General features: G+C 46.8%; 1 protein-coding gene and 1 long non-coding RNA gene across 2 annotated transcripts in view; one reads left to right on the top strand and one right to left on the bottom strand.

Moving 5' to 3' along the window:
* The window catches only part of LOC141917754 (mitochondrial nicotinamide adenine dinucleotide transporter SLC25A51-like), a 37770-nt gene extending 13811 nt beyond the window's left edge, over positions 1-23959 (bottom strand). Inside the window, exon 1 of the mRNA XM_074811183.1 lies at positions 22961-23959. The gene's annotated coding sequence lies outside the window, so the exon portion shown is untranslated. The remainder of the gene's footprint in view (positions 1-22960) is intronic.
* On the top strand, positions 23019-25766 carry LOC141917759 (uncharacterized). The gene is made up of 2 exons (XR_012621441.1): positions 23019-23137; positions 24152-25766. It is a non-coding gene; the product is annotated as an uncharacterized LOC141917759 (long non-coding RNA).
* Positions 25767-27306: the final 1540 nt, after the last annotated feature.

The following is a 27306-nucleotide window of genomic DNA, read 5'->3' as shown; positions in this document are numbered from 1 at the left end:
AACTGACCAAAGGGATATTCCATACCATATGATGCCATGCTCATCAATAAAACCTAGGGGAGGAGTTTGCTGGGGTGACCTTTGCTCGGGGACTGGCTAGGCATCGGCTGTCTAGTGGTGAGCAACTGTTGGTTTTTTTATCACTTGTTTTCCTTGGTTTTGTTTTTGTTTGTTTGTTTTTCTTTTTTCTTATTAAACTGTCTTATATGAACCTATGAGTTTTCACACTTTCACCCTTCCAGTTCTCTCTCCTATCCCACTGGGATGGGGAAGTGAGCAAGTGACTGTGTGGTGCCTACTGGAGTTAAACCATGACAGTCGATTTTGGGGCCAACTTGGGGCTCGAAGGGTTTGAGATAATGACAGATTTGACCAGATTGTATTGGAGGGAACGTATTATATCTGTTTAACAGTTGCTGGTTGTGATGTCGACTTACCTGTTCTCGACGTTAGTTTATCTGATCCATGCAATGCTCCCCTTTTTTGCTGTACATCAAATTTGAGAGCTTGTTAGAGGCTGGTTTTATCTTTTGCAGTTTGCTGTGCTTGGTGGTGCTTTGTCTGGGAGAATTATGATAAAAGCACTGGCCCTGAGCCTAATCTGGTATTTGGGCCCTGCATTGATGCCTTCCCTGTACTTCAGGAACCATCTCATGGAGACAATTAACAATTACACTTTTTCCCTTTTCTCCTTTGAGAGGCATTCAGTGGAGGAAACACAGAATGGCACCTTCCCCTTCTTCTCCTGTGGGATAGATGTTTTCTCCTTTGTTACAATAACTCTTCAGTGTCTTGAACATTCCTGGGTAACCAAAATACTCCTATCGATACTTCTCAGGAATACTTTTTTTGCTTTTTCTGAAGTTAACCATTTAGGAATATCACCCAGGGATATGCCCTGAGGCAGTGTGGTTATGGGTGGCAAGGCATGTGGGAGAATATGGGCAGGTACTTATAATGGTTATCACCGATAACCAGTCTGGAACTTCACTCCTGAACAAGTGCAAGATCCTGATGAAGTGATAGAATGTTTGAAAAAAAGATGCCCTGGCTATTCGAAAGAGACACAACTTATCACACTGTACCGGGGCCTGGCCTACACCTCCTGAGCACTATTCAGCACACTCAAGGTGAAGAGAGAGTCTCTGGATCTGAAGACATAGAGACACGGTGGCTAAACCAGAGACCCAGCCCTCAAATATATCTGTTGCCTGGATGGTCAAGAAAAAACAATGGAAGCAGAGGTCAACTCGTTTAGTAAGGGAAGAAGAAGCTTCTCCTAAGAGGGAGCAGGAGAAAGAATCAAAAGAGGCAACCTGTTCTGCAGCACAGCAGTCACAAGAACAGGAGAGGGAAGAGACTGAAATCATAAATGAGTCAGAAACCACTCAATCCCTATCCTTGAGTGAGCTGCAAGATATGTAAAAAGATTTCAGCTGTCAACCAGGCAATCAAATTATCAGCTGGTTACTCTGATGCTGGGATATTGGGGCCAATAGTCAGGAAATAGAGGGGTAAGGAAGCCTGGCAGCTGGGATCTCTTGCTAGGAATAAGGCCATTGACAAAGGGATTGAAAAAGGGCAACAGTCCTCAGCCTCTAGAGGCACCTCCTGTCAAGCGTGAAGGAAAAGTATCCTTTCAAGGACGATCTTGTAAATTACCGAGGCAACTGGACCAGTATCTGAGGGAATTAGCTGTGGTGGAGGTGATCTATAGCAACCAGGTCAATAACCAGGCATCCAAAGACCCAGTGCATGCGGTGCATGTGGCAAAAGTTTGTACAAAGTGCACCAACATCATATGCTAGCACTCTGGTGATAATGAGCTGGACAGACACGGAGGCACCAACTGTGGTTGGATTAGCCAGCCAACTACAGCAATTTGAAGAGAATCTCTCTTCCTCCCTACGGGCCTGCATCTTGACCGTGGAGAGACTGTTCCAACAGTTCCAGCAATTCAAAGAGAATAATATGTCTTCTTCCTCGCCCATATCGACAAATATCTTGGCTATTAAGAGCCACACTTTTTCTGCTCAAGGTAAAGGGTACCAGTGGCGCACACCACATGCCACCCTGTGGTTCTACCTGCGCAACCACAGGAGGACATGAGGAAGCAGGATGGTGAACCTGCGTTGAAACTAGAAGCTTGGATATGGAAATTGCAAGAAAAAAACAAAAGCCAAAAGGCATCCATCCAGGAAATTTACTGCTGCAGTTTCTATGGAGCAGAGTAGAAGGGAAGATCTTACTTCTGAACCTAATAAAGGGACTTCTGGTTTGCAGTTATAAAAATCAAGTAATGAATACTCCGTCCAGGAATAAAAGGGCCCTGCCTCCAGGGAGGAAAGGGATGACTGGGTTTACTGGACTGTGTGGGTTCAATGGCCTGGCACATCAGACCCACAGGACTATAAGGCTCTGGTGGGCACTGGTGCACAGTGTACCCTAATGCCATCAAGCTATAAAGGGGCAGAACCCATTTGTATTTCAGGAGTGATAGGGGAATCCCAACAGTTGTCTGTGTTGGAGGCTGAGGTGAGCCTAACTGGGAATGAGTGGCATCCTACTGTGACTTGCCCAGAGGCCCTATGTATCCTTGGTAGAGACTACCTCAGGAGAGGGTACTTCAAGGACCCAAAGGGGTACCGGTGGGCTTTTGATATAGGTGCCTTGAGTATGAAGAAGATTAAACAGCTTTCTAGCTTGCCCAGTCTCTCAGAGGATCCTTCTATTATGGGGTTGCTGAGGGTCAAAGAACAGCAGGTGCTGCTTGCTACCATGACAGTCCGCTGGTGACAATATTGCACCGAGACTCCCTGGTTCACATCCATAAGCTGATTTGATGACTGGAGAGCCAAGGAATGATCGTCAAGACTCACTCACCCTTTACTAGTCCCATATGACCAGTGAGAAAATCTAAAGGAGAGTGGAGGTTAACAGTGGACTATCTTGGCCTGAATGAAGTTACACTGCCGCTGAGTGCTGCCATACTGGACATGCTAGAACTCCAATATGAATTGGAGTCTGTGTTCAGTTTGTGTGTCTGGCAGGGGTTTTGGTAGTGGGGGAGGAGGCTACAGAAGTGGCCCCTGTGAGAAACTTCTCAAAGCTCCCCCGGCTTCAAGTTGGACCTGACTCTGGCCAAGGCCTAGCCAATTAGCAATGGTGGCTGCCCTCTGTGATAGCATATTTAAGAGGGGGAACCTTGAAGGAGGGGTTGGAATTCTGAGGATGAGTTGTGAGGGAAATACCTATGCAAACACTGATATCAGAAGGGAGAGGAGGTTTGCTGTAGCAGAGACTCCTCTTCAGTCCGTGGTGAGACAGCAGGCTGTCCCCCTGCAGCCCATGGAGGTCCACAGTGGAGCAGATGCCTACCTGCAGCCCATGGAGGACCCCATTCTGGAGCAGGTGGCTGCGCCCAAACAAGGCCGTGACTCTGAGGGAAGGCCATGCTGGGGCAATTAGTCGCTGGGAGGACTGCAACACATGGGAGGGACCCATGCTGGAGCAGTTCATGAAGACGTGCAGCCTGTGGGAAGGATTCACATCGGAGGAAGTTCGTGGAGGACCGCCTCCTGTGAGAGGGACACCACACTGGAGCAGGGGAGGAGTGTGAGGAGTCCTCCCCCTGAGGAGGAAGGAGCGGCAGAAACAAGGGGTGACAAAATGACCACAACCCCCATCCCCTGGCCCCTGCACTGCTGGCGGGGAGGAGGTAGAGAAATCGTGAGCAAAGATGAGCCCAGGAAGAAGGGAGAGGTGGGGGGAAGGTGTTTTTAAGATGTGGTTATACTTGCTGTTCTACTCTGATTGGAAAATTAAGTGGTGGTGGTGGTGGTGTTTAAATTAAATTGTTGTTGTTCTTTCCCTAATGAGTCTGTCTTTTGCTCTTGACCATAACGGGTAAGTCATCCCTCCCTGTCCTTATCTCAATTCCCAAGTCTTTTGTTTTATTTTCTTCTTCCCATTCCTGAGGGGGAAGGAGTGAGCGAGCGGCTGTGTGGTGCTCAGTTGCCCTCTGGGCTTAAACCATGACAGAGTCAAAGACAGCCAAGTGGTACACCACAATTGATATCACTAACACATTTTTCTTGATCCCTTTGGCAGCAGAGTGCAGGCCACAGTTTGCTTTCAAGTGGAGGGGTGTCCAATAGGCCTGGAATCAACTGTCTTGGTGGTAGAAACACAGCCCCACCATTTGCCATGGACTGATACAGACTCCACTGGAACAGGGTGAAGCACCTGAATACCTGCAATACATAGATGACATCATCATGTGGGGCAACAGAGAGGCAGAACTGTTTGAGAAAGGGAAAAGAATAATCCAGATTCTTCTGAAAGCTACATTTGCCATAAAACAAAGTAAGGTCAAAGGACCTGCACAGGACATCCAGTTTTTAGGAATAAACTGGCAAGATGGGTGTCATCATATCCCTATGGATATGATCACTAAAATAACAGCTATGTCTCCACCAACTAACAAAAAAGAAACACGAGTTTTATTAGGTGTCATAGGTTTCTGGAGAATGCATATTCCATCTTATAGTCTGACTATAAACCCTCTCTATTGAGCGACCTGGAAGAACAACTTTGAATGGGGCCCTGAGCAGTGACAGACCTTTGAACAAATTAAATGGGGCAGAGTTTGTGTGATAGCCCTTGGGCCAGTCCAGACAGGACAAGATGTGAAAAACATGCTTTACACCGTAGCCAGGGACCATGGCCCCACCTGGAGCCTCTGGCAGAAAGCACCTGGAGAGACTCAAGGTCGACCTTTAGGGTTTTGGGGCTGGGGATATAGAGGATCTGAGGCCCACTACACTCCAACTGAAAAAGAAATATTGGTAGCATATGAAGGGGTTTGAGACATTTCAGAAGTAGTTGGTACTGAAGCACAGCTCCTCTTGGCACCTATGCTGGGCTGGATGTTCAAAGGGAGGGTCATGCAACTGATGCTACGTGGAGTAAGTGGGTCACACTGATAATGCAACGGGCTCGAATGGGAAACCCCAACTGCCCAGGAATTCTGGAAGTAATCATGGACTGGCCAGAAGGCAGAAACTTCATAATGTTGCCAGAGGAGGTGATTCATGCTGAAGAGGCCCCACTGTATAACAAATTACCAGAAAATGAGAAGCAATATGCCCTATTTACTGATGTCTGGCTTTAGATATTGCTGAATGAGAAAAATGGCCAGTACTTTATGCTGACTCATAGATGGTGGCAAATGCCCTATGGGGGTAGCTACAGCAATGGAAGCAGACCAACTGGCAGCGCAGAGGCAAACCCATCTGGGCTGCTGAATTGTGGCAAGATATTGCTGCTCAGATAGAGAACCTGGTTGTAAAAGTACATCATGTAAATACTCACATACCCAAGAGTCATGCCACTGAGGAACACTGAAACAATGAACAGGTGGACCAGGCTGCTAGAAGTGGCTCAGGTGGATCTGGACTGGGAATGTAAGGGTGAGCTGTTCATAGCTCGATGGGCCCATGACACATCAGGACATCTAGGAAGGGATGTAACATATAAATGGGCTCATGATTGAGGGGTGGACTTGAATATTGATGCCATTGCACAGGTTATCCATGAATGTAAAATGTGTGCCATAATCAAACAAGCCAAACAGTTAAAACCTCTTTGGTATGGAGGACGATGGCTGAAATATCAATATGGGGAAGCCTGGCAGATCACACTACCATAAACCCACCATGGCAAGCAGCATGTGCTTACAATGGTGGAAGCGACTACTGGATAGCTGGAAACATACCCTGTGACCCATGCCACTGCCTGAAACACTGTCTTGGGCCTTGAAAAGCAAGTTTTATGGCAACATGGCACCACTGAAAGAATTGAATCAGACAACGGGACTCATTTCCAAAATAACCTCATAGACACCTGGGCCAAGGAGCATGGCATTGACTGGGTGTATCATGCACCAGCCCCCCAGAAAATTGAACAATACAATAGACTGTTAAAAACTACACTGGATGCTGGGACATTCAAACACTGGGATACAGAAGCCACTTGGCTAGTTAACACTAGAGGATATGCCAATCACCTCGGCCCTGCCCAATTGAAACCCCTACGTACTGTGAAAGGAGATAAGGTCCCCATAGTACACATAAGAAACTGGCTGGGAAAGTCTAGGTTACTCCTTCCTCAGGAAAAGGCAAACTCATTCATGGGATTACTTTTGCTCAAGGACCTGGGTGCACTTGGTGGGTAATGCAGAAGGATGGGGAATTCTGATATATACTTCAAGGAGCTTTAATCTTGGGTGAAAATAACCCATGATTTGAGTTGTATGATGCCATTGCTGTATGATGCCAGTGTTATATGATGCTGTATGTCATCACTGCTGTGGCTGCCATATGTCAAAGGTATTATAGCAGGACTCACCCGAACCAATGAAGACTGAATCTCATGAGGAACCAGGCAAGTGCAGTGGTGACACAAATTGAGGTGGCTTCAGTGTGCAACAATCCAGCACAACACACCATCTCTCCTTTCCTGAGTGACCCTCATAACAGATGGAGCCCAAAGTCATGGACTAAATTAATTGAGTGGATATTTTATGGGCATTTTATGAACATTTTAGAGGGCTGGCCCATAGATTAAAGGAATGATATCAGTGTATATATATCAAAGGATGGGAAGGGGGGTGGTGATTAATGATGATGTATTGGATAGTGTGGGACCTTAGCATGATATAAATGGTATGGAATAAGGGGTGGAGAATGTAATGGTTTTGGCTGAGATGAAGGTAATTTTCTTGATACTAGCTTGAGGAGAGGAGAGGAGAGGAGAGGAGAGGAGAGGAGAGGAGAGGAGAGGAGAGGAGAGGAGAGGAGAGGAGAGGAGAGGAGAGGAGAGGAGAGGAGAGGAGAGGAGAGGAGAGGAGAGGAGAGGAGAGGAGAGGAGAGGAGAGGAGAGGAGAGGAGAGGAGAGGAGAGGAGAGGAGAGGAGAGGAGAGGAGAGGAGAGGAGAGGAGAGGAGAGGAGAGGAGAGGAGAGGAGAGGAGAGGAGAGGAGAGGAGAGGAGAGGAGAGGAGAGGAGTTGGAAGGGACCTAGAACAGTCATCTCGTACAACTGCCTGACCACTTCAGGGCTGACCAAAAATTAAAACATCTTATTAAGGGCATTGTCCAAATGCCTCTTAAAATCTGACAGGCATGGGGCATTGATCACCTCTCTAGGAAGTCTCTTCCAGTGTTTGACCACCCTTTCAGTAAAGAAATTTTTCCTAATGTCTAGTCTGAACCTCCCCTGACATAGCATTGAACCATGCCCACGTGTCCTGTCACTAGACACCAGGGAGAAGAGATCAGCACCTCCCTCTCCACTTCCCCTCCTCAGGAAGCTGTAGAGAGCAACGAGGTCGCCCCTCAGCCTCCTTTTCTCCAAATTAGACAAACCCAGAGTCCTTAGCCGCTCCTCATAGGCCATGCTAATTACATCATCCCATGAAACACCTTACCCCTCCCCGTACATGGGATACGTAGGGATGTGGGTCGACCTAGGGGACGGACCCAAGGAAAGTGGGTATAAATCAAGGGGGGGGAAGAAAGGGGGGGGCCCTGGAGAGTGCAGTGAAGCGAAGAAGATGGATGCAAGCAAAAAAGACGGCTGCCTCCTGGAACCCTCGCTGGCGGGATCAGCGCAGAAACCCAGACCGGTGATCTGTATTTCCCTATTTCCTCTATCTCCCTCTTTTCCCTTTCCCATTAAGAAATGCAAGGCATATTGTATTGCTTGCCACAACTTGCTATATACTTAGCCAACTATCGTGTGTTCAATTAGTACATTGTGAGTAGTTAATAAATGTTTAGACTTGGAGACTTGTTGTCCGCTCCATTGGGGATTTGCGAATCTCAGTCACTTGTCTCCCTCGTCTGAGCGGGACGTGACATTAAAATTGGCGTAGTCGGCAGGATCCCCTTTGGTGTCGGAAAGTCTTATGAGATACTGGTTCTCTATCCGACCAACTCGGACAGGGAGAACTGGGAATTGGCCCCTCAGCTATACGCTGGGAAAGGGTCGGAGGGATACCGATTCTCTATCCGATAAGGACAGGGAGAATCGGGAAGTGACCTCTCAGCTCTAAGCCAGGAGAGGTTCGAGCAGTGGCAAGCCATGACTGGCCAGGAAATGTCGGTGCTTGACTGCTCCCCTATTTTTGAGAAACTGAAGGAGTATAAGGCTTGTCCTCCTCATTTAGTAGAGGTTTGGGCCCACGATAATTGGCATAATCCAGAAGCAGTGGCAAGCTATATCAGTGCACTTGCGGGGGTGCAAGGGTCGCGACCAGGCAAAGGAAAAGCTATAGTGTGCTCTGTATTAGGGGCAGCACTGACTGCAGCCCAAAAAGATAAACATGTTAAGAAAGAACTAGGAAGGAAACTGATCAAATCCTTACAAGATCTGGTAAAAGCTCTCCAGGATCAATTGGTTGAGGAACATAAAGTTACTGAACAAAAAGCTAAACTCTGGCAAGAGTAAATTGAAGTTTTGAAAAGCCAATTAGCTGATGAGCGTAACACCTCTCAGCGATTTCACACGGCTCTGTTAGATGCCTTGGACCGAGAAAAAATCTCACGATCCAAAAAAGAGGGGAATGAACAAGAAACCTGCAACCGGACAGATCTCGGCTCTGTTCCGGATAGTGAACAGGGAGTTACGAGTCTGGCAAAAGCAGCAGCCAGACCCTTGTATCCAACAAAGGAGTTAGAGATAAGCCGAGAAATTTTTTACGCTGAAAATCAGGGGGCAAATTTAAGACCATTAATTAAAACGGAGACCACCGAGGGTCAGGGTGGAAGAGCTCCGCAGGTCACCATTCGAACTACACCATATCCAGCGACTGAGCTTGCGAAAATTCAGGAGAAATATACCAGACGAGCTCAGGAAACTGAGACTGAATACGTGTGGAGGGTATCTTTGACTGGTGGCGACCGAATTTTGTTATCAGAAGATGAGGCCCAGGGGTACTGGGGGCCAGGGGTTTTCTTAATTACTGACGATCAGAGAGAGCTGTGGTCGTTAACTCAACAAGCTGCTTATTGGGCTGGGGGTCTGGACCCCTTGGAAAGGGGGGATCCAGTATGTATTGAGACCCCAACCGTAAATCATTTGACTGAAAGTCTGCAGAAGGCTGCTTGTCTCCAATTAATGCATGACAGGCGTTTGGTTCCGCAGCAGCCTTCCCCGATGCTATTAATTGCTAACCCCGATCAAATGACTCCCCTGATTTGGGGCTTGCCGGACTCTTTGAAATCACATGCAGTACAACTACAAGATCGTTTGTGGAATGCATTAACCCCGCGAGGGGGGAGACAGGCAGGGGGAGAACCCATGACTTGGGGAGAGATAGCTCAGGACCTAATAAATTACAGCCGGAGAATGGGCCTTACCAGGGGAACGGGTAAACCTAAGCCCTCGGTACGCAGAGTGGAACAGCAGGAAAATCCGCCTCCTTCCCCTCCGCAAGTTTTAAGGGCCAAGAGAAACCTCTTGTGGACTGAGGGAATCGGACAGGGGATTCCCCGAGAGTTAATGGACGGTATGCCTGCTACAGTTTTAGAAAAGCTCATTCGAGCCTGGAAAGGCAAAAGGAAGCTGTCCCCCACCCCCGACCAAGCAGAGCTTTCGGGAGAGGGGAGGGGCAGAACTGAAACCTAACAAGATGGTGGTAATTGCTTCTCAAACACCAACTGCCCCTGAAGAGGACTTGATTGATTTAGGGTGGGGAAACTGGATGCGCCATCCCCAGTAAGTGAGCCAGGGGATGGCGGGTGGGTCCACTTAAGGAGGCTCACAGAGAATACTAAAGGAGACTTGCTGATTACCTTTCCCCTCGGCCCCCTTAAAACTCCAGTTACATTTCTAGTAGATACGGGGGCTCAGATTTCAGCACTCCAAGCTGAGGTTCCCAAGCGCAATGGCATAATTGCTGACAAAAAGCAGATCTGGGTTACAGATGTTTTCGGGGACTCTAAGCCACAGCCGACTGCTCGGGTGAAATGCTGGTTACCTGGGAATGAAACTGCAACAGAGGCTGTTATGATCCTGGGAAATTTCCCCACAAATATCCTGGGACTTGACCTATTGAAGGGACAAGCCTGGGTGGATTCAAAAGGAAGGGAATGGAAATTTGGGTCCCCAACTGCCTCTATAAGACTTCTACAGCAAGCGCCTGCGCTTCCTCCTTCTAAAACTGTTAATGTGAAACCTTACGCCTTACCGTTAGGTGCAAGGGAGGGGATCACTCCGGTAATAGCAGAGCTGCGGGAGCAAGGGATAATCGTTCCAACTCACTCACCCTATAATTCCCCAGTGTGGCCAGTCCGTAAACCTAACGGAAAGTGGCGTCTGACAATTGACTATCGGCGATTAAATGCCAATACAGGTCCTCTAACAGCTGCAGTGCCTAACATAGCTGAACTGATTGCAACCATACAGGAACAAGGCCACCAGATCTTAGCAACTATTGATGTGAAAGATATGTTCTTTATGGTCCCCATACAGGAGGCAGACAGAGATCGCTTTGCCTTTACATGGGAAGGCGTGCAATTTACTTTTACACGTCTCCCCCAGGGATACTGCCATTCGCCGACCATCGCTCATTATGCACTAGCACAGGAGCTTGCTGAAATCCCTCCAAGGGAAGGGGTCAGGATATATCAATATATTGATGATGTTCTGATTGGTGGCTCTGATGCTGCCGCAGTGGGACAGACCCAGTAAGGAAATCACCCTGCCCACCTACTAAACAACCAGGTGGATTATATTGGTCCTTTCCAGCTCTCCGAGGGAAAATGCTATGTATTGGTGGGGGTGGAAATAGTGTTGGGCCTAACCCAAGCAGAAGCTGTATCTTGAGCAACGGCAGAAAATACGGTGAAGGGGTTAAAACGCTGGTTTAGCTGCTTGCCTAAGCCCAAATCGATCCAATCAGACAACGGTAGTCACTTTACTGCCAGGGGGTTCAGGAGTGGGCTCGAGATGAAGGAATCCAGTGGATTTTCCATACTCCATACTATCCCCAAGCAAATGGAATTGTGGAACGCACCAATGGACTGTTAAAGCAGGTCCTAAAACCCCTCGAACCAGGATGGCCACAACAGGTGCCAGACACAGTAATGAGGATAAACAGCCGGTGGGGAATTAATGGGTGCCCACGACTTACCGCGTTCTGTCCTAAGCCTCTGTCCATACTCGCCAGGAGAAAAGAGATGAAAGACCCTGCAAACCCGCTCCATTATCCTGGACAACCTGTTCTAGTAGACTTGCCCACCGTGGGGCAAGTACCCCTAACCCTAAAAACTCCCATCGATATTTGTTCATGGGTGGCTACTGATGCCCATGGGAAAGAATCCCATATCAATACCAGGTGGATTGTCCCTTCTTTCTAACCATCATTGTTTTGTCATGTATATATGTGTTTTACAGGACATTGATCCTGGACAACAGGAGACCTATGTTACTTTTAGCACTTTCAATAGTTATAGGCATTATTGGCTAGGTATTATTTGTAATCTGCTTACATTATTATATAATTTGTGGAATCATACCTGCTGAGTGTGGAATAAATCATTGCCAATCAATTACAATCAACAATCCAGGAAATTTTACAGGTACATTTAATGAGTTCACTTATTGGAAGGCTAACCTGGAGTTGTGCCTTAAGTTACCTTATTGGGAATCACCTCCAAAGTTAAGGAAGCCTGTGAGTCACCCATGACTGCAAACTGGTGCTTGCAAATACCAAACAGATCACAGTGCTAGCTCATATAACTGGATGTGGTCCTTACAACACCACATCCATCAATAGCAAGATGAAGTAATCAAGGACTAGCTGAAGGGGTCTGATCCCACAAATTAAACATTAATGAATTGTACCTGAATATTAAATTGTATTCCCATTTAAACCCTTATAGACCTGCTAATGTGATTGTGTAACCTCAAATAGTTTTAGAAAATTTAACTTAGCAATTCTATGTACTAACAAGGTATGCCTTTAAGGAATTAAAGGTGCAGACCCAACAAGCATCTAGGATGGCGTTGCAGAATCCGGCTAGCATTGCTGAAGGAACATGGACTGTGCGGTGTGCTGAATCTAACTGAGGGAGAATGCTATATCATCATCCACAATGCCACCACCTCTATAGAGGAGACCCGTGCCATGATGAAGAAGATCGCCAACAGGACCAGAGAACTTTTTCGACCGATGGACTGGTTTGATGGATGGAACCCTGGGTCATGGGTCACATCACTGGGATCCTCAGGACTCACGGGGTGGGGAAGATGGCTTGTAAATATTAGTATTGTGATATTATGCAAATTTTTGCTTTTAATAGTATGCCTTGCAGCTGTTAGCTATGTGCTCTCTCAACTTCTGTCTTCTTTTTCCCTATACCTTTTGAGATCACAATGGTCAAAAAAGAACTTGGAGTGTTTGAGTCACGGGGTGGGATGTGAGAGACGAGAAACCAGGCCTGGGAGAAACTAAGAAAAACAGCCTGAGAAAGCAAAAGTTGAGGCTGATCGAAGAAATGCCTCAAACGCAAGACAAAACTATGAGTCACAGGGTGCATTCTGTGGAGGTCGAAGCTGATAAGGCTGCCCCAATAACACAAGATGCAGCTGGAGGAGGGAGCCCTGTGGAGACAGGACGGCTCTGCTCTGGTGCACCTGGCCAAATTTCAAGGGCCATCTGTCCGGTGAATGACCTTTGCTTCATTATCCACAAAATGCATATTAAAGTTAACACCCCTCAATATGCTAACGAGGGCTAACATGATCATGCTAATTACATCATCCCATGAAACACCTTACCCCTCCCCGTACATGGGATACGTAGGGATGTGGGTCGGCCTAGGGGACGGACCCAAGGAAAGTGGGTATAAATCAAGGGGGGGGAAGAAAGGGGGGGGCCCTGGAGAGTGCAGTGAAGCGAAGAAGATGGATGCAAGCAAAAAAGACGGCTGCCTCCTGGAACCCTCGCTGGCGGGATCAGCACAGAAACCCAGACCGGTGATCTGTATTTCCCCATTCCCTCTATCTCCCTCTTTTCCCTTTCCCATTAAGCAATGCAAGGCATATTGTATTGCTTGCCACAACTTGCTATATACTTAGCCAGTTATTTTGTGCTCATTAGTACGTTGTGGGTAGTTAATAAATGTTTGGACTTGGAGACTTTTTGTCCGCTCCGTTGGGGATTTGCAAATCTGAGTCACTTGTCTCCCTCGTCTGAGCGGGACGTGACAGCCACTGCTGCATTTTACCCGTTTCTTTTTGGACTCATTATTGTTACTGTTGTTCTCTTGTTATATTAGGAAATTCTTTCTTTTTATTCAACCTATGAATTTTCTTCTTTTTGTCCCTCCCCTGTTTCACCGGGGAGGGGGGAGGTGAACTGCTGGCCATGTGGTGTCTGGCTGCTGGCTGAGTTCAAAGCTCAACACTCAGCCTATGAGTTTTTGCACTTTTACCCTTCTGATTCTTTTCCCCCTTCCCGGGGGAGTGAGGGAACGGCTGTGTGGTGCTTAGCTGCCTACCGGGGTTAAACTACAACACAGACATGGACATATTGGAGAGAGTTCAAGAAAGGACCACAAAGATGATTAAGGGACTGGAGCATCTCTCATATGAGGAAAGGCTAAGAGAGCTGGGACTTTTTAACCTAGAGAAGGGAAGGCTCAGAGGGATCTTATCAATGTATATAAATACCTGAAGGGAGGGTGCAAAACAGATGGAGCCAGGCTCTTTTCAGTGGTGCCCAGTGACAGGACAAGAGGCACAAGCTGAAACACAGGAGATTACATGTGAACATCAGGAAATGCTTCTTTTCTGTGAGGGTGACCGAACACTGGAACAGGTTGCCCAGAGAGGTTGTAGAGTCTCCCTCCTTGGAGATATCAAAAGCCTTGTCCTGGGAAAACTGCTCTTGGTGGCCCTGTTTGAGCAGAGGGCTTGGGGTCCCTTCCAACCTCAACCATCTTGTGAATCAATGGGCATCTCCCCCAAGCACCTTTCAGACTGAGGGTGGTAACTGTCATAATGTATTCCATACCCTGAGGGATGCAGGGAAAGAGCTTTTTGGGACTGCACAAGATTTATGGGATATTTAGGGGAGGAACCAAAGGTGGGGAATGAAAGGGATCTAGGAGACTTGGGGAAGAACAAGTGTGGGGAAAATAGAGGGATGAGGGAATAAAAAAGGCCCACTGTGTGTAAGCAGGTGGCCAGTTGGTATGCTTGTCTGGCCATGCCCTGTGCCTGACCAACGCAGCCTGTCCTGTCTTGTCATTAAATTCCATTTCTAACTAATTTTCTGGGTGAGGGGCTCTCAATTCTGTGTGCATGTGTGTATATACAAAGATCTAAGTGCCACCAACTGCAGTGGGGATCACAAGCCATGTGTCTGTGGTGCCAGCAACTGGAGCAAGTGAGGGTACATAAGTAAGTCAGTGCATGATCACTAGCATGATCCCATTGCAGGTAGGTGAAGTGGCTTGGGAGCCAGGTATGCGTGTGTCGCTAAGGGTGAGGCACCTGGAGGAATTGGCTATCAGAGGGACCAGGGGGTCCAAGCCAACTGCTGAAGAGACTGTGGGGTCTGGGGGTGGAATAAAAGACTCATTTATGTGTGTGTGCGTTTCTGTGGGAGGAAACTGGGAGACTGGGGGGATCCAGCGTGTGTATGCGTGTATTGCTTTTGTGAATGTGTCTAACTGTTTAAAGCTAAAGTACATGAATTAGAGATAGTAAGCTACAACATGAATGTTCTTGTTAAGGAACAAAGCATCCTAGGCTATTTTAATTTAATTCTCTGAGCAACGTTAAAGTTGAGATCTTACACATGAGCATTTGTAAAGTGAAAAACTTTGTGTATTACATGCTAGACACATGAAACATTCATCAAAATGAATTAATACTTCAGGTTATTAAATATGTACAATGCAGGTAAGTCAATAACAAGACTATATTTTTGAAAGGCTTAGTTTGATACATTGTCTGATTTTCCCTTTTTGGTTCAGTGATGCTTCAACTTTCAGCAACAGCTGGCAACAAAGATTCCCTTGAAGTACTTGCAGTATATCTATATTTAGCATAAATGGTGGGGTTTTGGTAGCAGGGGGCTACAGGGCTGTTCTGTGCATGCATAGGTCATGAACTGTCCTGTGCTAGTCACAGCTGGTTATAGCCAGCTCAGCAACTGATGAAAACAACCCACCACATACCAAAACTTCAACCAGGGGAACACATGACACCTCTGCACAAACATATTTAACAAAGGGTGGTAGCAGCTAGGGGCAGGACACACAGGAGGAGACATGTGAGGACACGTGAGGAAAAACAGAAAGACACAAGGAAGGGGACACTGTTGGAGACACAGCTGGAGAGAGACACTCTCAGAAGGAGGTGTTCCATGCCAGAGGAGGTGGTACGCCTCTGAGGGGACCGCAACCCGTGGATAAGCCACACCAAAGCAGGTACACCCCCAAAAGGGGCTGCAGCCTGTAGATAAGCCCATGCCAGAGCAGAGGAAATGAATAAAAAGCCAGGAGTAGTGGAAGAAAAAACACTATGCACTATTCCAAACATCCTGAACCGCCTGTTGCCTCACTGAAGGGATTGAGGGTAATGCATAGCAAAAATAAGGGCAGTGGAGACCAGGGAGGGGGGAAGAAAGGTGTCTGGACTGAAGTTGAGCCTGAGGAAGGGGGAAGAAAGGTGTTTTCCCTAAGTGTTTGCTTAACTGTTTGTCTTCTTTGTTTCTCAATATATGAATTAATAATTAAATTTAATTTATTGACAATTAACATATTTTTAAAGTTAAATTCTCTGAGTCAACACTGTCTTGCCCATGACAATATCCCAACCATTTCCCTACCAAATGACTAGAAGGCATGCATTTCAACTATGTGGTGGTGCATGCCTAGTCATGAGGGACACTCATTTTGACCACACAACATATGCTTCCAATTGTGTGATAAGTTGTTTAGGTAGACAGTCTCTGCAGTCTTTATAAGGTCTCAAACCATTTTCCAATGCAGATCTTGGGGATCAGGAAACGATAGATTAATTCTCCTGAAGAGTCAGATATAGTCAATGGGTCACAAATTAGCCATCACTGGTATAAACAGCCGACATTCAGTTCAATTGTCTTTCAGTAAGCCTCAGGAAAGGGAACAGGCTAGTACTGTGACTGCACAAATCACTAAAAGCAAAATACACACATTGCTTGGCTACAAATATTTTATAACTATAACTATAGAAATTTTCAGAGTCAGGAAAATGTTAAGGGCAATATATGAAGAAAAACTATAAAATCCTGATGGAGAATAAAACTGTTCTCACTCCCCTAAGACTAGGGGCTATGGAATGAAACTATCAGGTGCAGAATAAAAGGAAGTACTTCTTCACAATGTGTAGTTAATCTATGAAACTCCTTACCACAGCCAAGTTCCTGTGGATTCAAATGTAACTATGTATATTAATGGAAGAAAAATCTACTGAGGACTATTAACTACTCAGACACTACCTCTGCCTTGGGAAGTCACTAACACTGAAATTCCTGGAGGATTCGTTCCACATATTTGTTGTTATGGCTTTTAGTCTTACAATTTGCTTTGATATCTCCTGAAAGAGTTTTAGGACACATGTTTTTTCAAAAGTCAGAATGATTTACTCTCAAGAATAAGAGGATCAGCATTTTTTCTCTTAATATTTTGATTATAAACTTCAAAGAACCATTAATAGAGGGTGTGCTTAAATGAATTATTAACTCACATCACCATTTACTACTGCTGAGCAAGCATCCCTACTATATAGGAAGAAATAAAGTACCATTTTCTGAAACTAATAATTTTTAGTTGTATAGATTGTAAATAAAAGCTGCAAAGAGTAAATAGAAGTGTTTTGATTTCCTAGGAGAACAAAATGGAATTTCACCACCTGTTCATCCATCTCTCTTCAGTTATTAACTTCTCAGTCTTGTCCAACTCCAACCAAATTTAACAGAGGGTTAAGTAGATACTGAATTCCTAGAAGGTTTGCTGAAGTTGGTAGCTGGGTACAGAAGGAGCTAAATTTATAACTACTTTCTCAGAGCCTTAACTCAAACCCTTATCCTTTTACAAAAGGCGGGGGGGGGGGGGAATAGTCAGTTTGCATACATGTAGCTAAGAACTAGCCACTCTACATGTTTCCATTTGCCCAACAAGACATTGTCCCACTTAAAGAAGCACACATGCAAGTGTACTTGCAGTGAAAACACAGCAGGAACAAAACCTTTTGTTACTTGTTAAACAAAATAATCACTATCAAGTTATGTGAAATATAGTAGTCCTGAATTGTGATTCAACACTATTACTGTGCCCAGTAATAAAGCATTAAAAATAGTTTAACTGACAGTGTAATTTCAAAAAACCCACCAAATACCACCTAAATAACCATCCAAATTCTTCCCTCTCCCAAAAGCTTGCTTAAAATTCACTGTAACTTATCTCTTTCATTGTTTTTATAATGTAAAAACAATCTAGTATGTTTCAAATATTCCATTAAGTAGAATAACAGAAAAAATAGCATACTAAAAATATAAAAAGTCTAAAAATAATCAGATTTGGTTTTCTCCTTACCAGATAAATTTATCACAACTTACCATTTGCACTTTTAACATACCCTCCTCAACAGTAACAATTTATATTTAGGTGTATTTGACATTGTATTGGGTTAACATGGCAAGGTTTTGGTAGCATGGGGGCTGCAGGGGTAGTTTCTGTGAGAAGACGCCAGAAGCTGCCCCCATGTCAGACAGAACCAGTTCCAGCCAGCTCCAAGACGGACCCGCCGCTGGCCAAAGCTGAGCCAATCAGTGACATTGGTAGCGCCTCTGTGATAACATATTTAAGAAAGGGTAAAAAACCTGCTGCGCAACACCATCTGGGAGAGAGGAGTGAGAATATGCAAGAGAAACAGCCCTGCAGACACCAAGGTCAGTGAAGAAGGAGGGGGAGGAGGTGCTCCTGGAGCCAGAGCAGAGATTCCCTTGCAGCCCGTGGTGAAGACCATGGTGAGGCAGGCTGTGCCCCTGCAGCCCATGAAGGTCCACAGTGGAACAGATATCCACCCTGCAGCCCGGGGAGATCAGGATGTTTCCCATCTTGATTGAACTACTGAGCACTGTAGAGTGTGTACCACTTAAAAAGGCCCAATGGCTTTCAGGTCACAGGTTATTCAAATAGTTAACCAGAATAGTACTGCAAACTGGTACTCCTGTACCACCAAATATGGGAAACGCTGGTCCTATCTATTTAGTTTTTATCCCCATCCTAATGCCAAGCACATGCATGATAGTTAAAGTAGAAGGTTTTATGGGTTTTGTTTATTTTTCAGGTTTGATAACTTATCACTAGGATAGCGTCTAATTACTGCCTGGTGGCTCTTGAGTTGGTAATTCTTAATCAATATCAACCAACTTAAAGCAGGAACAATACAATATTTTTCAAAACTTGACTACAGGTGGTTCCTAACTATTTGCATTAACCTCTAAGTCTGACACTTTTCAAGACATAGCTATGCATGTAAGTAAGAAATTCTTCGACCTTGGTAGCTCATTATAATAGAGGAACCCTTAATACTTCTTACAGATACTGGTGAAGGCCTGTTGAGTAAGACCTACTAGTTGCACTATAGTATTTTGCACAAGTAGTCAACACGCTGAAGAATCATTGTAATTATTTTGGTGTCAAAACAAAAAGTCAGGCCCAGTGAAAGCAGAAGTGGATGAGTGGCTTGCTAGTGCCAAAATGGTTGCTTAGTTACTGCTTACTTTGAACTAAAATATGGTACAACTGAAATAAAAATTAAAAAAAAAAAAAAAGCTATTTGAACTACTTAATAAAAGACACTAAAATTTGAAGCGACCCCCCCCCCCCCCCAATAACTCTGCATATCCATCTGAGGGAAAATAAATAGCAATATTAGATAATATTCTTTAACCTGTTTCTCTACAGATAGCTCCCCATACAACTAATAGTTACCATGAGCTGACAGGTTTACGATATTTGACTGCCTTCTTCATTATATGATTTAATCAGAAGTTAAATATGATAAAGGAAATGAATTTGGTTACCCAGTTTGGTTTTATTTTCCAAGAAGTGATTCCATCCCAGATACAGCTATATCTCTGCTTACATTGGTCTCAATTTCCGAAGACTACCCTTACAACTAACAGGAACTGAACAAGATCAAAGCAGAGGCCAATAAGTGTGATATTGTGGCAAGAGTTTGTTACAGACAGAGTGAGGAAGCAAAGCCTTCTTTAAGCAACTTGAGGAACTCTACAGATCACAGATCAAGGGCAACAAGAGCTTCTATTACCACTTCAATAGTAAAAGACGGAACAAGGAGAAAGTGGGCCTATTGCTGAATGGGATGGGTGATCTAGTGACAGTGGACATAGATGAGGCTGAGGTACTCAATGCCTTCTTGACCTCAGTCTTCACCGACAAAGTCTCCCAGGCCTCTGTGCTTAGAGACAGGGTTCAAAGAAAACTACCAACAGTGGATGAGGATTGAATCAGGGATTATTTCAGAGAACTTAATCTGTACAAATCCGTGGGACCAGATGGGCTGCATCCAAGGGTGCTGAGAGAACTGGCTGGTTTCATAGTGAGGCCGTTCTCTTATCAGCTTTGAAAAGTCATGAAGATCAGAGGAATTCCCTGATGACTAGAGAAGGACAAATGTTGCATTCATCTTAAAAAAAAAAAACCCCAGAAGTTCAACCCAGGGAACTTCAGTTCCTGGACAAATCATAGAGAAAGTCCTCTTGGAACATGTTTTTGGGCACATGAAGGAGAAGGTGATTGGGAACAGTCAGCATGCATTTACCAAGGGGCTATCATGCCTGACCAACCTAATTGCCTTCTGTGATAAAATGGCAGGATTTGTGGATGAAGGGAGAGCACTGGAAGTCATTTACCTCGACTTTAGCAGGGCTTCAATACTGTATCCCACAATACTCTTGCATCCAAGTTGGGATATTATAGTCTGGATGGGTGGACAACTAGATGGGTTTGAAAACTAGTTGGGTGGCTGAGCTCAGAGAGTGGCGGTTAATGGACTGTACTCTACCGGGATTGCCCGTGACAAGTGGGGTACTGCAGGGGTCTATCCTGGGACCTGTGTTGTTTAAAATCTTTATCAGACACCTAGAGGAGGTGATGCATCTTCCTCTTGTCAAGTTTGCAGGAGTTGGGAGGATGAAGTAAATACACTCAAGGGCAGGGCTGCCATTCAGAGAGACCTAGACAGATTGGAGGAACGGGCTGACAGGAACTTAATTTAATTCAACAAGGACAACATTCTTCTGGCGAAACTGGCTGCTCGAGGCTTAGATGATCGCACACTTTGCTGGGTAAAAAACTGGCTGGATGGCCGGGCCCAGAGAGTTGTGGTGAACGAAGTTAAATCCGGTTGGAGGCCGGTCACAAGTGGTGTCCCCCAGGGCTCGGTTTTGGGGCCACTCCTGTTCAACATCTTTATTGATGACCTAGACGAGGGGATCGAATGCACCCTCAGTAAGTTTGCAGACGACACCAAGCTGGGTGGGAGTGTTGATCTGCTCGAGGGTAGGGAGGCTCTGCAGAGAGACCTGGACAGGCTGGAGCGATGGGCCAAGGCCAACTGTAGGAGTTTCAATAAGGCCAAATGCCAGGTGCTGCACTTCAGCCACAACAACCCCCAGCAGCGCTACAGGCTTGGGGAGGAGTGGCTGGAGAGCTGCCAGTCAGAGAGGGACCTGGGGGTGTTGATTGACAGCCGGCTGAACATGAGCCAGCAGTGTGCCCAGGTGGCCAAGAAGGCCAATGGCATCCTGGCCTGTATCAGAAATAGCGTGGCCAGCAGGGACAGGGAAGTGATCTTGCCCCTGTACTCGGCACTGGTGAGGCCGCACCTCGATTACTGTGTTCAGTTTTGGGCCCCTCACTACAAAAAGGACATTGAATTACTCGAGCGTGTCCAGAGAAGGGCAACGAAGCTGGTGAAGGGTCTGGAGCACATGTTGTACGAGGAGCGGCTGAGGGAACTGGGGTTGTTTAGTCTGGAGAAGAGGAGGCTGAGGGGAGACCTCATCGCCCTCTACAACTACCTGAAGAGAGGTTGCAGAGAGCTGGGGATGAGTCTCTTGAACCAAGTAACAAGCGATAGGACAAGAGGGAATGGCCTCAAGTTGCGCCAGGGAAGGTTTAGACTAGATGTCAGGAAGTATTTCTTTACAGAACGGGTTATTAGGCAGTGGAATGGATTGCCCAGGGAGGTGGTGGAATCCCCATCCCTGGAGGTGTTTAAGAGTAGGGTCGATATAGCGCTGAGAGATATGGTGTAGATGGGAACTGGCAGTGCTGGGTTAATGGTTGGACTAGATGATCTTCAAGGTCCTTTCCAACCTAGTTGATTCTGTGATTCTGTGATTCTGTGAAGGACAAATGCCAAGTCATGCACCTAGGGAAGAAGAACCCCTGGCATCAATGCCATCTGGGGACTGGCTGGGGAAAGGACCCAAGGATCTTGGGAAAACAGCAAGCTGAATATGAGCCAGAACTGTGCCCTGGCAGCAAAGGTGGTTAGCAGTATCCTGGGCTACATTACCAGGAGCATAGCTAGTAGATTGAGGGAAGTGATTATCCTCCTTTACTTAGTGCTCATTAGATCACATCTAGAATGGTGAGTCAAATTTTGGGCACCCCAATACAAGAAAGTAATTGATAAAGTGGATCAAATTCAGCAGAGGGCCACCAAGACGACAGGGGGCTGGAGTACTTGCACTATGAGGAGAGGCTGAGGGAACTGTGCTTGTTCAGCCTGGAGGAAGGAAGGCTGCAGGGGCACCTAATAGCAGCTCCCCAGTACCTATGAGGAGGCTATCAAGAAGACAGAGACAGGCTCTTCACAGTGTTGCGTAGCAGGAAGATGACACAATGGGCACAAATTGAAACAAGCAAGGTTCACTCTGACTATAAGGAAACTGTTTTTCACTGCGAGGACAGTCAAACGGTGGAACAGGGGCCCTGAGAAGTTGTGCAGTCTCCAGTCCTGGAGGTTTTCAATCCCTGACTAGAGAAAACCCTGAGCAAGCTGGTCTGAATTCAGTGCTGAGCCTGCTTTAAGCAGGAGGTTGGACTAGAGACCTCCAGAAGTCCCTTCCAACCTGAACGGTTCTCCTATTTATTTTTTTCTTCTAGTCTGAGAAAAGATTCTCTGTAAAGAAGTGGAACTGTCAAAAGAAAAGACACCTAAACACAGTGTTGAGTTTGGAAGGCAGCCATTGCATTCTCTTGTCTAGCCTTTTCCCGGTGCCTGCATCAGGAACAATGTGGGGATTTAGAGAAGCAACCTGAGTGTGTTTGTGTCCTGAGCAGGATCAGACTTTCAAGCTCTGCTGTGTAGACTGCCACCAGCTCCTCGGCAGCAGGTACTGCAGAGTTCACTGCCTGCGTGGATGAGAGAAAGTGACTAAGGGATCAGCAGCTAGAATTCCAGGTGGCTTGCAGAAGACTGCCGCGTGCTGTTATTCTCCCTACTCCTGTCCAGTCGTCGCCTACTCAGAGGCATGGCAGAACGTCTCTCCTGCGGTTCCCACGGAGGAGCGTGTCCCAAGACACCACTCCCAGTCTGGAGCGCAGGGATGAATTGATGCAACCCGGCTACCGTACACCACCACCCTCCTGCCGCTTCCGGGTGCTCCCCGCCCCCCTCCGCGCTGCCGTGACAGTCTAGGACGTCTATGCTCCTGAGGCATCAGCAGTCCAGCCCAGCACGACCTTCACCACCGACGGGAATCCTTATGAGACAGGAATGAGGGACGAGAGAGAGGCCGCACAGGGTGACCCCGCCGCAGTGGAGACAAATGCAGCAGCACACCCTCTCCCCAGTGACTCACCTGTTGTGTCTTCCATGCCACCTGAAAACGCAATTTGGAGATAAAAGTTGCCACTGCCGCCGACCAAACTGGACGCTGTATCCACCGCCTCACATTCTCGATGACGTAGGAAGTGCAGCACAAGAAACCCAACTCGCGTCAATTACACGTGACCAAGAGAAAGAGCAGCTGGGAGGAGTAAGCCCCACCCCCTCTCCCCTTTCCTCAGCTAATCACAGAGCTTCCTGGGTATGGCCTCGCTCCAGAAGGGCTTTATGAGTGTCATGATACTTGGTGAGCTGTGCTTGTGGAAGGATACATATCAGGGTAAAATACGCTGCACAACAGCAGCTGGGGGAGAGAGAAAATGTGAGAGAAACAACCCTGCAGACATCAAGGTCAGTGAAGAAGGAGGGGGAGGAGGTGCTCCAGGCACCGGAGCAGAGATTCCCTTGCAGTTTGTGGTGCAGACCACGGTGAGGTAGGCTGTCGCCCTGCACCCATGGAGGTCCACAGTGGAGCAGATCTCCACCTGCAGCCCGGGGAGGACCCCATGCTGGAGCAGGTGGATGTGTCCTGAAGGAGGCTGTGACCCTGTGGGAGAGCCCACGCAGGAGCAGGCTCCTGGCAGAAACTGCAGCCTGTGGAGAGGAGCCCACTCAGGAGCAGGTTTTTCTGGCAGAACCTGTGACCCCATGGGGGATCCATGCTGGAGCAGTCCATTCCTGAAGGACTGCACCCTGTGGAAAGGACCCATGCTGGAGTAGTTCTTGAAGAACTGCAGCCCAGGGGAAGGACTCACATTAGAGAAGTTTGGGAAGGACTGTCTCCAGTGAAAGGGGCCCTACATTGGAGAAGTTCATGAAAGACTGTACCCCGTGGGAGGGACCCCACACTGGAGCAGGGGAAAAGCATGAGGAGGAAGGAGCCGCAGAGACGAAATGTTATGAACTGACCGCAACCTCTGATCCCCATCACCCTGTTCTGCTTGGGGGAGGGGTGGGGGTAGAAGAGTCAGGAGTGAAGATGAGCCTGGGAAAAAGGGAGGGGTGGGGGGGAAGGTGTTTTTAGATTTGTTCTTATTTCTCATTATCCTGCTCTGTTACAATTAACTGACAGTAAACTAAATTAATTTCCCCAAGTCGAGTCTGTTTTGCCCGTGATGGTAATTGGCAAGTAATCTCCCTGTCCTTATCTCTCTCTCTTCTCCAGGATGAACAGGCCCAGTTCTCTCAGCCTCTCCTTGGATGTCATGTTCTCCAGCACCTGAACAGCTTGGTGGCCCTCCTCTAGGCTTGTTCCAGTGTGTCACTACCCTTCTTGTACTGGAGAGCCCAAAACTGGACACAGTACTGCAGATGCAGTCTCACAAGTGCCAAATAAAAGGGAAGGATCACTCCCCTGGACCTGCTGGCTGCACTTTTGCTAATACAGCTCAAGATGCAGGTGGTTGTCTTTGCTGCAAGGGCACACTGCTGACTCATCGTCAACTTGTCCACCAGGACCCCCAGATCCTTTTCTGTGGAGCTGCTTCCCAGACAGCCGGCCTCTGGCTTGTATTGTTGCATAGGGTTATTTCATTACAGATGCAGGACTTCAGATCTGCTCGTGTTGAGCTTCATGAGGTTCCGGCCATCCCATTTCTCCAGTCTGTCCAGGTCCCTCTGAATGGCAGCCCTGACCTCCAGCATACTGACCACTCCCCCCAATTTGGTGTCATCCACAGACTTGCTGAGAGTGCACTCCATCCCACTGTCCAGATCATTAATGAAGACATTAAATACCAGTATTGGTCCCGGTACTGATCCCTGAGGGACCCTGCTAGTTACTGGCCCCCAACTGGGCTTTGTACCACTGATCACAGGTCTTTGAGCTCAGCAGTCCAGCTAATTTTCCATTCACCTTATCATCCACTTATCAAGCCCATATCCCAACAATTTGGAGATAAAAAGACTATAGGAGACTGTGTCAAAGGCTTTGCTAAAGTCAAGGTATACAACATCTGCTGCCTTTGCTCTTCCACAGTGCCAGTCACCTCATTACAGAAAGCAATGAGATTGCTCAGGCGGGATTTGCCCTTGCTAAAGCCATGTTGGCTGCTCCCAATCACCTTCTTGTCTTTCATCTCTCTAGAAATGGCTTCTAAGAGGGTTTGCTCCACAATCTTCCTGGGAAAACAGGGTAAGGCTGACCAGCCTGTAGTTCCCTGGATCCTCCTTCTTGAAAATGGGAGTGACGTTTGCCCTGTTCCAGCCATCAGGAACCTCCCCCAATTGGCATAACCTTTCAAAGATGATAGACAGCGGCCAGCTCCTTCAGCACACTTGGATGCATCCCATCTGGTCCCATGGACTCGTATGTGTCCAATTGGCTTAAGTGCTCCCTAATGCTTTCTTTCTGTACTGTGCTACTGTTTCACTCTCCCAAACTGTGCTAGCTGGTTCAGGGACCTCAAGGAGGGAAGACACCGAAGCACAAAAGCTCAGCTAGTTATGACAACCTTGCCTGATAACAAACCCGTGGAAACTAGTTCTGAGCACGTAGCAGACAAAGGATGAAAAACAGCCCAGACCACCGTGTCTGATCACACAGCCATGCGAAGGATCAGCCGACTATAGATAAGCATATGGACTGTAATTGGGAGATAGCCCACCTGTATATTCAATATAACCTGTGTGTTACTAATGATTAGGGGCCCTCAGAACTAGGCTGGGGCACTGCATGCGCATTGCAGTAAAGAATTTCCCTTTGTAATTCTATACTTAAGGGTGTCTGCATCTCCTTCCTTGGTCGGCAATAAAGAATCCCACGACAGTTTTGGCACCCCAGAAGGGACTTTGCTGACTCACTTGAATCCACCAGCCGCTATGATCCCCTGCGAGTCAATGACCCACTGACGGCAAAAAGTGAGTTCACCTGGGGAATTGAGCGCAGGGGGTAGCGGTTGAATGGATCATTTTTTTGCGATGAGGAGGTGAGAGTTAATAACAATGGGGACCGGACACAGTATAGTGAAAGGGACACCTTAAGGTGAATTGCTAACCAATTGGTCGAAAATAGATGGAACCCAGGGGGTTATCTAAGAAAAAGGCACTGGAACTGCATCAGTATATCTGGCCCACATTGACCACCCTTGGAATTGCAAGCCAGTGGTGGCCTGAGGTGGGCAGTTTTGATTATGATAGGCTGAATTTTTTGCAGCTCAAATTGGATGAACAGTTCCCAGGGCAAAAGCATTACTGGTATGTTTGGAATAATTATGTCTTCCCCCTCTGAAAGGGAACCAATCTCAAGGTTCCTGTCCGAACGGGGAATTTGATCAAACCTCTCCCCCAAAATCCCTTTCTGCCCCTATTAATGCTCCTCCTCTCCCTGTAATGTTGCAGAAAAGAGGGCCCAGGATGAGGGCAGGGATAGCGAGAGGACAGAAGTGTCCATGCTGGTACTCAGAGGACCTGTGAATGTGTGTGTGCTTGGGAATCTAGAGAGTAGTGTGTGTGCGCATGTGTGTGCTTTCACTAGTGAATTTATATCCCTACCAGCCAAAGAAGAGGAAGGGGGCTTGGCTCTCTGTGTTTATGTTTTATGTGAATCCTAACACATGGGTGCTGTTGACAACAGCGCCTTGTCTGTGGCAGTCTGTGTGACTGGCTGTATCACTGTCCTGTATATGTCCTGTGCGCGTCTCTTGGATACGTGCTCAGCTTCACTGCTGGTTGAGCCTGCAACCAGGAAAGCAACAGCTGAGTCCCTCAGCGTGGGCAGAGACCCCGTATTCCCTGGGCTGGGATCCAGTAGCCAGGCAGGAGATTTCTGGCCATGGCTGCTGGAGGAGGCAGCTGCACTCCTAACATCCCTTAACAGTTTCATAGCCAGCATGATCTGGTCGAGTCGTGAGTACTCCCAAGATTACACATATATAACTCTTATCTGAGGGGGGAACTGATCCTTTGCTAATGCACCTACAGTAATAGATTTGTAACCAACCTTCTAGAGCTTTATGCAGGTACCCAAAGGGGACCTGTGCTACTAAATCCTTGGGTTAATTGGAATAATTGGATTGAAAAGATGTTTACAAAATATTAGAAGGACAATAGGAGATGTAAATGGCTCAAACTTCAGGCCTAGTGACTGGAGTTTGTAGTTTGGGGGATGAAAAGAGAGGCTTATCAAAGTATGTACAAGGCCTCCTGTAAGTAACAAATTACTTCTACCTATCAAATCATTAATGATATTGGCTATAAAGCAGGAGGAAACCTGAGAGAATCAGGCTAAGGCTGAGCTCTCTGCAAATTGAATTTCCAAATTTGTGAAGAATCAGGTAGAAAAGGGAAATGCACAGTTGCAAAGGAAGAGCCTCATCCTAC

Source organism: Strix aluco, chromosome W (assembly GCF_031877795.1).
Source record: "Strix aluco isolate bStrAlu1 chromosome W, bStrAlu1.hap1, whole genome shotgun sequence".
Classification (NCBI taxonomy): domain Eukaryota; kingdom Metazoa; phylum Chordata; class Aves; order Strigiformes; family Strigidae; genus Strix; species Strix aluco.
This window is presented reverse-complemented; position numbering and strand designations above follow the sequence as displayed.